The 14,683-nt window shown below is 40.6% G+C and overlaps 1 long non-coding RNA gene across 1 annotated transcript; it reads right to left on the bottom strand.

Annotated features, from left to right (window-relative positions):
• Positions 1-2,319: 2,319 nt before the first annotated feature.
• Positions 2,320-5,209, bottom strand: LOC130589752 (uncharacterized). The gene is made up of 3 exons (XR_008967392.1): positions 4,574-5,209; positions 3,595-3,704; positions 2,320-2,474 (listed from the first exon to the last, which is right to left on the bottom strand). It is a non-coding gene; the product is annotated as an uncharacterized LOC130589752 (long non-coding RNA).
• Positions 5,210-14,683: the final 9,474 nt, after the last annotated feature.

Raw genomic sequence — 14,683 nt, 5'->3', positions numbered from 1 at the left:
ATTCAAAAAATTCTATATAAAGAAAATGTGTATGAATTACATCGCGCCTTCTTAGGCGCTGAAAATTATTGCGTTGTTCTTCAGTTTTTTAGATGACATCCGGGTAGTCTCGTCTCTCGAGATGGGTGGTCGTGGTGGTTGTTGAGATTCGGGACTAGCTTCGCGAGCACACCTCCTCAAATTCATGGTTGAAGGAAGAATATCACTCACTTTAATGGTGGAAGATGTAAGGAAGGAGGAACAAGTTTGTTGTGAGTGATGGAGGGAGAAAAAGTGAAGAATATGAAGTATGAAATTTGTAGGATATGATGAGAGAAGTGTTTTTGTGGCTTTTAAAGTAGCTTCAATGGTGTTCTTCAATGGTGAAAGAGGTATTTGGATAAGAATAAGAAAATTAGGGGTTAGGGTTTGAAGGGGAGAGAGAGTTAGTGAGAAGAATGGGGAAAAAATTGAGAAGGCACTTGAATTACCCGTTGGCGACGGCCCGATCGTGCGAATCCGCCCAATGGAGTGGGGCTCTAATTTTTCCTTGTTTTTGTCGCCCTTAAAAAAATGTCACGAGATCGATCGGCCGTTCACCCCCAATAGCATCGGGCGGACTAAAGTTTGGTTCCAATATCAAACGAAATAGGAGCCTGATCGGGCAGTGCAGCTTGATGATGTCGAGCATGTGTTTTTTTTCTCCTCACCTGATTTGTTATTGGCCCGATCTAGCGTCGTTGTTCGATGGCATCGGGCAGCACACTTTCTAGCAGGTAAACAAGGTGGAGCACGCTTTCAGCTTGTGTTTTGCGATTTTTCATCCGGGGAATATTACCAATTTGCTTAGCAAAAATTTCTGCACCCAAACAGTTTCTGAATGATGTTTAGTACTCTATCACTCTCTCACCAAAGCTACAAAATTAGAAAATCCAAAATGAAATCCAAAATAAAATCCAAAAAATAGGAAGAAAATAAAAGGAAAAGGAAAATCGGGTTGCCTCCCGATTAACGCTGGTTTATAAAGGTCCCGCACAACCATAGTGTTTCATCCCTCATGTAGAAGAGGAAGGAGGTTGGAGGTATAATTCCTCTACAGACCCAACATGAACTCCTGTATGGCACAACTTCAAGCATTGACTATTAACTCTCTACTTGTTAACTCTCTACTTGCATTCAGAACCTCAATAGAACTCTCTACTTGCATTCATAACCTCAATAGAACTATCTACTTGCATTCATAACCTCAATAGAACCAAGCTTGTTAACATTAGTGACAGAAAAAGGACCAGACCGCCTAGAATTTAACTTACCAAGGATAAGTTTTTGTCTAGAGTTATACAGTAAAGACCTTGTCACCAATATCGAACTCTCTACTCAAGATTTTCTTATAATGTCATCTCTTAGTGTGCTCTTTGTAAAGACCCGAACTATCATAAGCATTCAGACAGAGTTTATCAAGCTCATTAATCTGCCAGTAGGCGTTTTTCCCCTACTAATTTTGCATCAAGGTTTAGCTCCTTAACAACTCAAAAAGCCTTATACTCTAACTCAGCAGGTAAGTGGCATGCTTTTCCATATATTGACCTGTAAGGGATGGTGCGAATAGGGGTCTTACAAGAAGGGGTGTAAGCCCATTAGGTGTCATCTAAGTTGTCACCCAGACTTTCCTAGCTTTGGCTACCACCTTGTCTAAGATAGTATATATCTCACGATTAGACACTTCTACTTGCCAACTCGGCTGAGGATGATATGCTAGGCCAGTCCTATGATACAGACTATATTTCTTAAGTAGGGCCTCAAAAGTTATTTTGTTAAAATGGGATCCACAATCACTAATAACAACCCTCGGTACCCCAAACCTAGGGAAGATAATCTTTTTGAACATTTTCATAATGAATTTTGAGTCGTTAGTTGGTGATGCAACGATCTCTACCCATTTAGACACATAATCAACGGCAACAAGGATGAAACTATTGCCTCCTGCAGTGAGAAAAGGACCCATAAAATTAGTACGCCATACATCAAATTAAATAATTCAACTTCAAAATGGGGGTTTGGGGCATCTCATGTAAACGGGAAATATTTCCCGTTCGTTGGCATGGATCACAAGACTTAATAATGGTACTAGCATCATGAAATAAACTAGGCTAGTAAAAACCAAATTGAAGTACCTTAGCAACAGTTTTTGTAACACCCTCGCCGACCCGAACCCTTCTTCATTCGATAAAACTCGGGTTTGGGGGAGAAAATAAATCCACTAGGGTTTGACTCGACGGGTGGCGCTACCGCCGTACTTATCTCATTGGAAATAAATGCAAGGCTAAATTAAAAACAAACTAAACTCAAATTCATTAATCATTACAACTAAGTAAATCGTTCGTTAAACATTACTAATTATTTAAATGTTTCAGAGTTTCAACGGAAGCTAATCATATGCTAAGTAGATGACACTCTAAATGATATCCCTTTTGTTCCCCCGATCGATCACCCACCTGCACAAATACATTGAAAAGAGACAAGCTCCCAAAATCAGAAAAACTGAGTAATTCCAACTCCATCCCGTAAAATACTTAAGTTGAAAATACTCTGTAAAATAGTAGATTAATAGTTTTGGAAGTCCTATTCACATACACATATATATACACTGAATAATCACATCATTAATCCAACTAATCCAGTTATTCAAGGAGAGGAAAGAGAACGCCAGTAAGCCGGGGCGAACCCCTGTAACCACTTATTTCAATAGTGTAGGCCAGGGGGAACCCCTGTAACCACCTACTTGTAGGCCGGGGCGAACCCCTGTAACCACCTACGGATATCATAATGGCCATAATAACAGAGTACCTAGTGTGCATACCCCTTATACTTGGATCACAACAAGATAGAAGGAAGACAGTAACAGAATAATCAGCATAGTAACCAGAGAACCTATAGGGGCCGCTGAACCACTCATACAGGGCAACATGTTCATCATTTCCCTCCGATATTTCACTTTACGTGATTAGCATCTTTTAATCAAGTCATCACATAAATCACGTACACAATTACGTCATCTTGTTCAATTTACATCATTTTGTTCAATCCAGTGTGAACATCTTCAATCCATCATAATCTCAATGCATTCATAGAGATTTCAATAATTCATTTCATAGACACGACCATCACTTGAGTTCATTTATCACTTCAGATTCATAATCATTTCAATATTACAAGTCTTTATTAATACCAATTTTCATAAATTCCCATAATAATAATAATAACAATAATAATCATAACAATCATAATCATAATAATAATAAATATAATAATAATAATAATAATAATAATAATAATAATAATAATAATAATAATAATAAAAATAATGATCATAATAATATAATAATAATCATAACATTATTAAATGACATTAACCGATTTTAATAACGGTATAATGAACATCTTTGTCATCGTACATCGTCCATAGCCATGATTCATAATCGAAATCCATAATCATTTTCCATTTTGTTCTTCGTATTAATAATCCACATTAAATCGATAATCCATAATTATAGTCCATACTTATAAATTTTATAAGCACATAATAATCACGTAATTAATTCGTTTTACGCTTACGGGATCTATGTTTGGATGGACATCGGAGATGACCTCGTGACGCGTGCCCAAAAGTTAAGTTCATCGAACGGATTAGCTCTCTTGATATTCCTCGTCTACAAAATCGGAGTCTACAATAGATGTTAAAGAAATCTAAGTTAGTTCCTAAATAACCCCCTTTTATATATGTATATATAATAAACGATTTAAATAATCCAAATAACTTTACAGAAATTCTTAATGATCTTAAGAGAGTTATAAATCAAGTAAATCGTTTATGAAATCATCTTAAGTACTCAAAGATTACTTCAACTTCATTTTATTAACTTAAACAATTATTTTAAACATGAAAAACTAACTTTATTATACTCCTTATTCTAAATTAGAAAATTAGAAAACATTATCAAGTTATAAAATATTTAAATCAATCAAAATATACTAACTTAATTAATGTAAGCTAATTTAGGTAGTTTATGAGTTTTGGTTTTAAAGTTAAAGTAAAATAATAAAACTACTTTAAAACACACGTAACCAAAAGGCAAAAGGAAAAAAAGGAAAAGGGAGTTTTCAGTTTGAGAAACGACGCAAGGGATAATGAAAGAAGGAGGAACAGGGGAGCGAAACTGGTGAGAGGTGGTGCTGGTGTGCGGCGATTTTGGCCGGCGCACGGCAAGGCTCGGCGAGGTGGGACAGAAGGTCGCTGGTCAGATGGCTAGGCACGGGTCGCGAAGCAGCAGACGTGCCGCAGAGGCGCCGCGAAGGGAGGGTCGCGAGGGTGAAGGGCTGCGAACGGGGTTTTGGAGTTGGTGGTTTCCGTCTGCCGCGGTGGGTGGCACGACTCAGGTGGTTCGGGGGTGGTGGTTTAGGCGGTTTTGTTGTGGTGGTTCAAAGGTGGTGAAAAGGAACAGAGGAGGTTGTTAATGGTGGTTCTCAATTTCATTTTTAATTTTCAAAACAATTTTCAGAAATTAAGGAAGAAGATAAAGGAATTGAAGCAAACCTTTGAAGTTTAACTTGTTTGCTTGAGCAATTGAATGTGTTTGGGTTGCTATTTATAGAGAAAATTTTCTGAACTTGTGGAGCTTAGTCAAGCTCCATTAATGCTGGAAGTGAGGCTATGGTGTAGCTTTTGAAACTTTTACCCCCTAAAATCTGATTTTGTGGACTGAAGATCAACTCTACTGACAAGAGTTGTAAATTGTTGACAAAATTGGTCCTTGTGAGCTATTGCAATTCAGATGAAGAAGAGGGAGGAAGATGATGAGAATCACATTTTCATCTTCTTTCTTTTTTTTTCCCTTTTCTTTTTGGCAAAATACATATGGACTATGGACTAATATTTGGGCTTTGGATTACTAATGTGGATGGACAACACGAACAAAGGTACCAACAAACAAATTTAAGGAGTGTGATTAATTAGAAATAATGAAATGAATAATAACACAAGTTAATGATTTAATTGAAACTTGTCAAATAAAGCAAAACTAAATGAATTCATTATTTTAATAAACATAGTTATCAAATAAAATCGCATTATCAAAAAATAATTTTAAGTGGAAATAATATTAAACCTTAATAAATAATAAAATAATCTTTAAAAATTTGGGGTATTACATATAATCCTCCTTAAAAACAAAGTTCGTCCTCGAACTTCAAAGTTAGATATTTGATATTCACGAAATAGTAGCTTTGCGCTTTGTTAGTATTACATTCGGTCCCCCTTAAGGAGTTTCGTCCCCGAAACTCGATAATCGTACCTCAGAAAAGAGTTCAGGATAACGCTTTTTCATGTTGTCTTCTGTTTCCCACGTTGCTTCCTCGGTTTGATGATTAGACCACAAAACTTTGACTAACTTTATTGCCTTGTTTCGGGTATTTCTCGTTTTGGAATCAAGGATTCTAACAGGACGTTCTTCAAAACTGAGGGTCTCATCTAGTTCAATTGTATAACATGGGAGGGGTCAGAAATGTATTTACGAAGTTGAGACACATGAAAAACATTATGAGCCTTGGCTAATTCTGTAGGTAAGGCTAACCTTAAGCCACTAGTCCAATTCTCTCCAATAGTCCAATTCTCAATACACCAGAGGACTTAGCTTTCCTTTCCTACCGAACCTCATTACTCCTTTGGTTTGTGAAACTTTTAGCAACACTTTCTCTCCAATTGCAAACTCCAAATCTCGTCTCCTTTGATCGACATACGATTTTTGTCGATCCTGAGCTGCTTTCATGCGCTCTTGAATCAACTTCACCTTGTTGGCAGTTTTTTATGCTAAAATTTATCACTTACAATGAAATTAAAGTTTGGGACGATTTAACCGGATTATGTTTAAGACAACGCGACAAAAGAGTGCAAAGGGGATCAAAGGGGATGAACACACAAAAATGGTGACGCGGAAAACCCCAATGAAGATGGGTAAAAATCGCGGGTGGATGGAGATCCACCAAACTAATATGGTTCACTATCTTTCTTAGTGACTGACTGTCGTTACAAGAATGTCATTTTCTCTCTAGTGTTCTTCCAATTATGTTGCGTAAAAAACTCGTCAATGACCTCTCTCTCCCTTTTATATGCCTTCTTTTTTCCCTTAGCTTTTTCTCAACGAATACAGAAATGAATTCACAGGACCATACTCTCCCCCGCATGATGTCAGATGGGCTAGAGCTCCTATTCCAGGTATAGACACTTGCTCTCCCCTTTGAAACACTATGCTATAATGACTTACGACTTCTGAATAACAGATATCCTATCTTTTCTTGTGCAGTCTTCTCAACATCTCCTAATGGCTAAGAGGGAGATCTCGTCTCTGCTGAAGGGTCACCTGTCCATGAAGCAGAGAATGGAGAAGGCTGAATTGGACGCGAAGTCCAAAGGCGCTGAATTGGAGTCTTGCAAGAAGACTATGGAGGATATGGGGAGGCTTTGAAGAAAAACGGAGAGGAGCTGGAAGAGATTAGGCAGAGGGCGACTAAGCTGGAAGACTCTTCGCGTCAGGAGATCAAGAATCTCCAAGCGAGTATTGACGCCAGAGGAAGAATAAGCTGGACCTTCTTGAGGCTGAGGTGACAACCAGGGTCAGGGCTAAATTCATGTATCAGTTCCTGATGAAGAAGACGGCGTCGTGGACGCCGCAAAAGGATATTGACCTGTAACCAGTTCATGGGGTCAATGAAGGATCTGATGGACGAAGAGGACTTGGCTGCGACGGCGGACTCTTCATCAAAAGTTGATGAAAACACCCCGTCCTGTGACGGGTTCATAGCGTCGGATGTACCCCCTGACCCCGATACTGAGAAGGAGGCTCCAGCCATTGTCTTACCAGGTGAAGCGTCAGAGGAGAAGGAAGCTGAGGAGGCCCCCATCGTTTAATTTTTAGGCACTTTATATCATGCCCCTTTTACTTAAACTTTAATTAAACTCTTGTTATAGGTCGCTCGAAGGAGTGACCGTTTGTACAGTACTTTTGGGTCACCCATGGGGTGACCATAACTTTTTATCGTTTGAACTTTTTGGGTCACCTACGGGGGTGACCATTACGTTGATGCTTTTTGATTTTAGCAAAGTTGATCTTATGTCCTTGCTTTATGTCTCAGTATGTTTCTCCGTCGTTATTCTGACGTTTCTAGAGGATGGTCAGGCACTCAGTAAGCCATCTTTGGTCGTTCAGACGTAATGTTCAGACTTACTAAAAGCCATCTTTGGTCGTTTAGACGTAACGTTTGGACTAAACGACTTTAGAATACACATAGGAAATATATAGAAACTTACATGTGTTCGTCAGAGAGATAGATGAAATGTCGTCGGCAGTTATAGATTTGAAATGACTGTGCCCCTGTCATAACATCAGTTGGAGCAATAGTGGACCAAAAGACTTTATATGGTAGTAAAATGCAAATCTGCCTGATGTCTTGTGAAAAATCGTCGGAACGTTAACGAGATAGACGGGAACAACTTCCCTGAAATTCAACAATACCCAGTGAGAGAACATTATGGTCACTAGAAGCTAGCGACACAGATATAATAACATTATCATCTATCTATATCTTTTTTTTTTTCAACGAATGGGAAAACAAAGCTTATTACTTAGCTTAAAAGAAGTATCGTTTGAGGTGTGTGGCATTCCAGCTACGTGGCACGGAGCTTCCGTCACGTCGGACCAATTGGTAGGCTCCGTTGCCTACCACCTTACTAATTTGGTATGGTCCTTCCCACTTCTGTCCTAGCTTACCAGCGTTAGCCTCTTGTGTGCTGAAATACTTTCCTTAGAACCCAATCACCTTTGATGAAGGACTTGGCTTGGACGTTTTTATTAAAGCTCCTTGCTACTATTTGCTGCTGGGCCGCCATGCGTACCAATGCTGCGTCGCGCAACTCTTCAATGGTACCTAGGTCGTTTATCAGTTCATCATGGTTTTGTCGCTCCGTCATTATAATACATCTCGCAGTCGGGACACTCACCTCTGAAGGCAGGACAGCCTCACAACCATAAACTAGTGAGAATGGTGTTTGTCCAGTCGCAGCGCGCGGTGTTGTGTGATTAGCCCATAAGATGGAAGACAACGCCTCCGCCCATTTATCCTTCTTGGTTGTGAGTCGCTTCTTCAAAGAGAGAATGATCGTCTTGTTACTGGACTCAGCCTGTCCATTGGCTTGCGGATATCTTGGTGTCGACGTTAACAACGTTATGCTCCATTCATCGCAGAAACGTCTTGTCTCGTTGCTAATGAACTGCGACCCATTGTCGCATACTATCTCGGACGGAACAATAAACCTGCAAATAATGTTAGTAATATAAAAGAAATCACTTCCTTATCGCGTACCTTTGAAAAGAACCTGCTTCAATCCACTTAGAAAAGTAGTCAGTTAGTGCCAACATAAAGACTTCTGACCTGGGGTGGAGGTAATTTGCCAACTATGTCCATGCCCCATTTATGAAAGGCCAAGGGTTAGAGTAGGATGCAAAAGTTCACAAGGTTTATGCGTCATACCTGCATGTCGTTGAAACTATCGCATTTGGCGACATACCTTATTGCGTCTTTCTTCATTGTTGGCCAATAGTATCCCATGCGCAACACTCTGTTGGATAAAATGCGTCCTCCTGAGTGATTTCCACAAGTGCCTTCATGCATGTCCTTCAAGACTTGCCCCCACTGATCCTTTTCCGAACAACGCAGGTAGGGGCCTGCGACATATTTTTTGAACAGTACTCCTTGAATGAGTATGTATCGCGACGCCTTGAACCGAATTATGCATGCTTCCGCCTTATCTGTTGGGAGTACGTTGTTAGCAAGGAAATCATAAAGCGGTTTTGTCCAACTGATACTTACCTCCTCGACGTCAGGGTCCCTCTCAGATGCGAGATTACCGATGTTACTGACGACCTCATGGTTATCTTGAAGTTGTTCGACCGTCGTCGTGATAGCGTCCCAAACGCTCCTAGCGATTGCAGGATTCGTCAAATGAACTATAGGGACGGACGTAAACGAAAAGTCCCTTAAAGAAGATCCGAGATTGGCCAATGCATCCGCTTGCGTATTCTGGTCCCTAGGTATCTGCAAAATGTCAAATGAATTAAACACTTTACTTTTACGCTGAGCTATTTCTAAATACATGGCCATTTTAGAGTCCTTTGCCGCGAATTTGCCCTTGACTTGGCTGACTATCAGCAGTGAATCGCTGAAGACTTTCAATGCTTTTGCTCCCATGTCTTCTGCTAACGTAATTCCGCTATGAGCTCCTCGTACTCGGCTTCGTTATTCGTCGCTCTAAATTCACAGCAAGTGGCTCGTACTATCTTGCCCTCTTGTGGCGACTTTAGCACGATGCCCATACGTGCACCACGAAAGTTAGAAGACCCATCAACAAACAGTATCCAAGAGTCATCGTTTACTTGAGTAATCTTTGCGACTTCGTCGTCCGCAAGCTTTTCTAGCTCGGGGTTAAAGTCTGCCACAAAATCTGCCAAAGCTTGTGACTTGATAGCTGTTCTTGGATGAAACTGGATGTCGTACGCACTGAGTGCTATTGCCCACTTGCTCATGCGTCCTGTCAATTCTGGGTGTCGCAAGACAGACTTGATAGGATAGTTAGTCATAACGATAACAATATGTGTTTTAAAATAGTGCCTAAGCTTTTTAACAGCTACCACTATGGCTAAAATGAGCTTCTCTAATGAAGAATACATAGTAGATTGGTAGTTGCTGACTTTCCGCTTCCCGCGTCAGGACAGCACTGACGGACACATTGCTTACCGCGAGATAGAGCTGCAACGTCTCTCCGATATTTGGCTTCGACAACAATGGCGGTGACGCTAAGTAGCTTTTAAGTTTCTGCATCGCGTCTTTGTGTTGTTGAGACCAATCGAAGCCCTTATTCTTTCTTAAGACGTCATAAAATAGATGGCATTTTTCAGACGACCCGGATATGAAACGATTCAGCGCGGCTACACGACCGGTCAACTTTTGCACCTCCTTGACGCTTCGTGGAGATTGAATGTTGATGATGGCCTTTATTTGATCCGGGCTGGCTTCAATTCCTCGTTGCGTAACGACGTACCCTAAGAACTTTCCTGCAGACACTCCAAATGTGCACTTAGTGGGATTTAATTTCATGCCATACCTTCGCAGGACGTCAAAAGCCTCCGACAGATGCTGGATGTGATCGTCTGCTCGCTTGGATTTACGAGCATATCATCTATGTATACTTCCATGGTGTCGCCCAGTTGATCTTTAAACATTTGGTTGACCAATCGCTGATATGTGGACCTGCATTTTTCAAACCAAAAGGCATAACCTATAACAATATATACCTTTATCAGTGACAAACGCGGTCTTTTCCTGTCGTCCGGATGCATCAATATTTGGTTTACCCGGAATACGCGTCCATGAAGTTAAAAGCTCGTGACCTGCCGTCGCGTCAACCATTGCATCTATATGAGGGAGAGGGAATGGTCCTTGGGACATGCTTTGTTCAAATCTGTGAAGTCGATGCAGACTCTCCACTTCCCGTTCTTTGTTGCTGACCACCACGACATTGGCTAACCAATCTGGATACTTTACCTCACGGATCTTTCCGGTATCAATCAGCTTCTAAACCTCGTCATTGATGACTTGATTCCTTTCAGGTGCAAAATACGTCTTTTCTGTTTTACAGGCTTGTGAGCGGGGTCGACGTTGAGCTTATGCGTAATGACGTCAAGACTGATTCCTGTCATATCCTCATGGGACCAAGCAAAACAATCTTGGTTAGTTTTCAAAAAATCAACTATCTGACCTCGTATTTCTTGCGACAACGTCGCTCCGATTCGAACGACACGATCGGGGATTGATGGATCGAGCATCACTTCATCCACGTCCTGCTCGCTGGGCGCATCGGGCGCTGATCCATCCTTTAATTGCTAGATGGACGCTTTTGGGGTTTTGAGCGACGAACTATAGCATTCTCTTGCACATTTCTGCTCGCCCTTTATTTCTTGGACGCCCCACTTGGTTGGAAACTTCAGCAACTGATCATAAGTTGAGGGGACGACCTTCATCTTGTGTATCCATGCAGTGCCGAGAATGATGATATACGCGTACGGGCAATCCACAACGTTGAATCTGGTTGGCAGGTTCACGCCTTTGGCTAGCGTTGGCAATGTGATCTCTCCGACAGTATGTTGAGCCTCTCCACTGACCACCAAAACAGTAGATTTTTTAGTAATATCTTTATCCCACAAACCCATACCTTCGAGGGCGCTTTTGAATATGATGTTGGTTGAGCTGCCCCCATCGACTAACACTCGCTTCAACAAGCAATTGCTGACAGTCAGGGATATGACCAATCCATCTTGATGCTCCACGTCGCAGACGTTGTCCTCGTCAAAGGTTATTGCCATTGCTTCGAGCTTGCGTTCTTCAGCTGACCTGCAAGATTTGAAAACGGCGGACGAGGGAGTACCCTCTCTTGCTAGCCTTTTGGCTGCGGAATACGTTAGTCCACATACATCAGATTCACCAGAAATAATGTTGATTACCTTTACGTGCGTGGGAGACGCAGGTGGGTCGGACTGCGAGGTATTCCTACCGAAGGACGCTTTTTTATCACTCAGGAGGTCTTTAAGGTGCCCCTTATTAAGCATGAACGCGACCTCTCGTCGCAACGCAATGCACTCCTCCGTCTTATGGCCATGGTCATGATGGAACTGATACCACTTTGTTTGATCTTTTTGCGCTTCCAGTCGGTCGCTCTTTTTTGGCCAACGAACGGGTGCTCCGAATTTGGATAGAGCATTCACGACGCCTCCGACATCGACGGAAAATCCGTAAGAGTCTAGATCGGGGAAGGTTAGCGACTTCGTCCTTGCGTCGTTACCTGCATTTTCGACAACGTCAGTAACATTGTTTACCTGGTTTGAGCGGCTATAAGGGTGCGTTCGCCAATTATTCTTTTTGGGGACGAAAGCCTTCCGGTCAGCAGGGGTCTCTGGTGCACGTCGGGTGGATATGGTGTTGAGGATGGCATCATCTTCCTCCAATCTCATCTGTAATAACGCTCGCAACTTGACTTCCTTGAACGTCTGGCACGGGTACTTCGCCAAACGGTTGTATAACTTTGATCGCAAGATTAATCCTTTTCTGAAACATTCAATAGTAGTCTTAGTATCAAGATCTTTAATTCTAATCATTTCTTTATTAAAGCGATTATAATAATCGCGAACAGATTCTTTAGGTCCTTGAACGACGCCATATAGGTCGCTCGTCTGCTTTTCTAGGCTACGACTGCCTTCGAACTTCTCATAGAACTTATTGACTAGGGTGGAAAAATTGCCAATGCTTCCTGGCCTGAGAGATCCGAGCCATTTGAGAGCGGGACCGGTGAGCATGGCTCCAAAAGACTTGCACATGCAGGACTCTACCAAATGCCAGGGAATTGACGCTTGCCACATCCGCTGCTTGTACTGGGCGACATGCTCGCTTGGATCAGTTGAACCGTCATAATTAGCAGCGAGGGTAGGCAGATTGAGCTTTTTAATTTGGGAAGCACAGCCCTCGCAATCCTTTCGACGAATGGCGACTCTGCATAACCGTCTGGATGCTCCACGATGCTTGGCGTCGGAGCCCCAGGGAGTTGGGACATGAGCTTCATTAAGCGCTTATTCTACTTTTCGATCTGGACCATGCGCTTCGCCATGTGGTACGTGTCGTTATGCGTACAAATTAAAACCTTATTTTATCCACATTAATATTATCTAAGTTTAGTACAATGATAAATAAGGGTCGATCCCACGAAGAGGTTTATTAATCCTAAAATCCAAGTTCAACTAATTAAGAGCACTTAACTATTATATACATGTTATTTACTAATATATACGTATTCACATTGTTTTGGGAGAGGGGGGGGGGGTTTACGAAATGTTTTTATGAAATTAAAAACTACTAAAGATAAGTCTATCGTATATTTACAAGTGATGACAAGTAATTCCATTTACGTCATATTACTCTCAGAGATTAACCATTTCCTGACCTCGATTATATTTCCAATTTCATAAATCCAAGATTGATTAGATAGATTAACTGTAGGAATTCAAGTAGCCAAACTCCCCTATACTTCCATACTTTTAATCAACATTGAACTAGGCCGAATATCGATTCTAAACTAATCTAATCACCACAAGTATTTCGCAACTCCCGACGATTAAACTAGAAGCATTATAGAACGAGAAGTACGTCATTAATCCCTAGTTAATCTAAACATAACATATCTTTATGTTTAAAGAACTAGTCCAAGTTATATTCTAGTTTGAACTTACAACCATCTTTGCATGCCTAAATTAAACTAGTTGCAACTTGTTGTTATACAATTTAGACTAGGCTAAAATACATAACTAGCAATAACCTCAACTTTATGCCTAATAAGATAGCAAATTAAGCGTAAAATTGAAATATGAACATTAGAATCAAATATAACTTGAGTATCTAACAATAAACAATCTTGAATTCAACTAAAATTTCAACAACACAATCCAAACATCATCAAACCATATAATTCAAACTTAATTCAAATAATACAATCTAAACTTAATTTAAATAACACAAATCAAACATACTACAAATTCAAAAGTATAATCGGGAGATTTCAAAACTAAATTGAAGGTGCAAGAGAAAGAAAGAAGACTTATGTATAGTGCGGAAATTCGCCTTCGAAATTCGGATTTCGCACCTACAATCGAACTTGAACTTCACCCTCCCCGGTTGTGTGCTAGGACTCCAACCCAAGGTTGTCCTCCGTCGAACTCGCGCACTCAAAATTAGCCCCGAAACCTCGCGAAATTCTCTGATTTTTTTCACTCGAAATTCTATGGAAATTCTTGCCTCCATTTCTGTGACCCTCAATGGGGTATTTATACCCGAATTCGCCGCCCAAGATTGATATTTTCAGCCAATTGAAGAAGAGGATTAGGCTCCAAGTTTTCACCCTAGAAACCGCCTCTTTCCCTTGCTTTTGCGGCGCCGAATTCGTTTCCCCTTCTTATTGTTTGATGAATTTGCAAGTTGCCCTTGTAAAATTTGATGCTTTGCTATTGGATGTGTGATGTGGAGGAAGGAGGTTGAAGATGGTGCGAATGAAGGAATGAAGGCTGCTCTATTTTGCTTCCTGTTTCTTTTTTTTCTTTCTAATTTTTCCTTTCTTCTCTTCACTTATCTATTCTCACGTGATGTCTTTTTTTCTTTTGTTTTCTCTCTTTTTTTTATTTTTCTTCTTTTCTTGTTTTGTCTTCTTGTCTTCAAGTTGGGCTGCATTCACAATAAGAGATTGGGCTTGACTTGTAGTTTCTTGGCTCAAGGTTTCTCATTGAACGAAAACATTATAATAAAGTAATATTAGTAATAAATAAAAACTATCATATTATATCTAATAGTGTTAAAAATATATAAAATACATTAAAATAATAATATAAACATACTTATAATGATGAAATAAGGGGAGATAAATATATTATATTACGCACTTATCACCATGAGATTCACTTCTCCTTCGCCTTGATCGTTCTCTTCATTGTTTAAGGGATCTTCATCCTCGGGCTCTTCGTCGTTCTCAGGCTCCTCACTATCTGATTCAGAAAGATTC

Source organism: Beta vulgaris, chromosome 8 (genome assembly GCF_026745355.1).
Source record: "Beta vulgaris subsp. vulgaris cultivar EL10 chromosome 8, EL10.2, whole genome shotgun sequence".
NCBI lineage: Eukaryota > Viridiplantae > Streptophyta > Magnoliopsida > Caryophyllales > Amaranthaceae > Beta > Beta vulgaris.
This window is presented reverse-complemented; position numbering and strand designations above follow the sequence as displayed.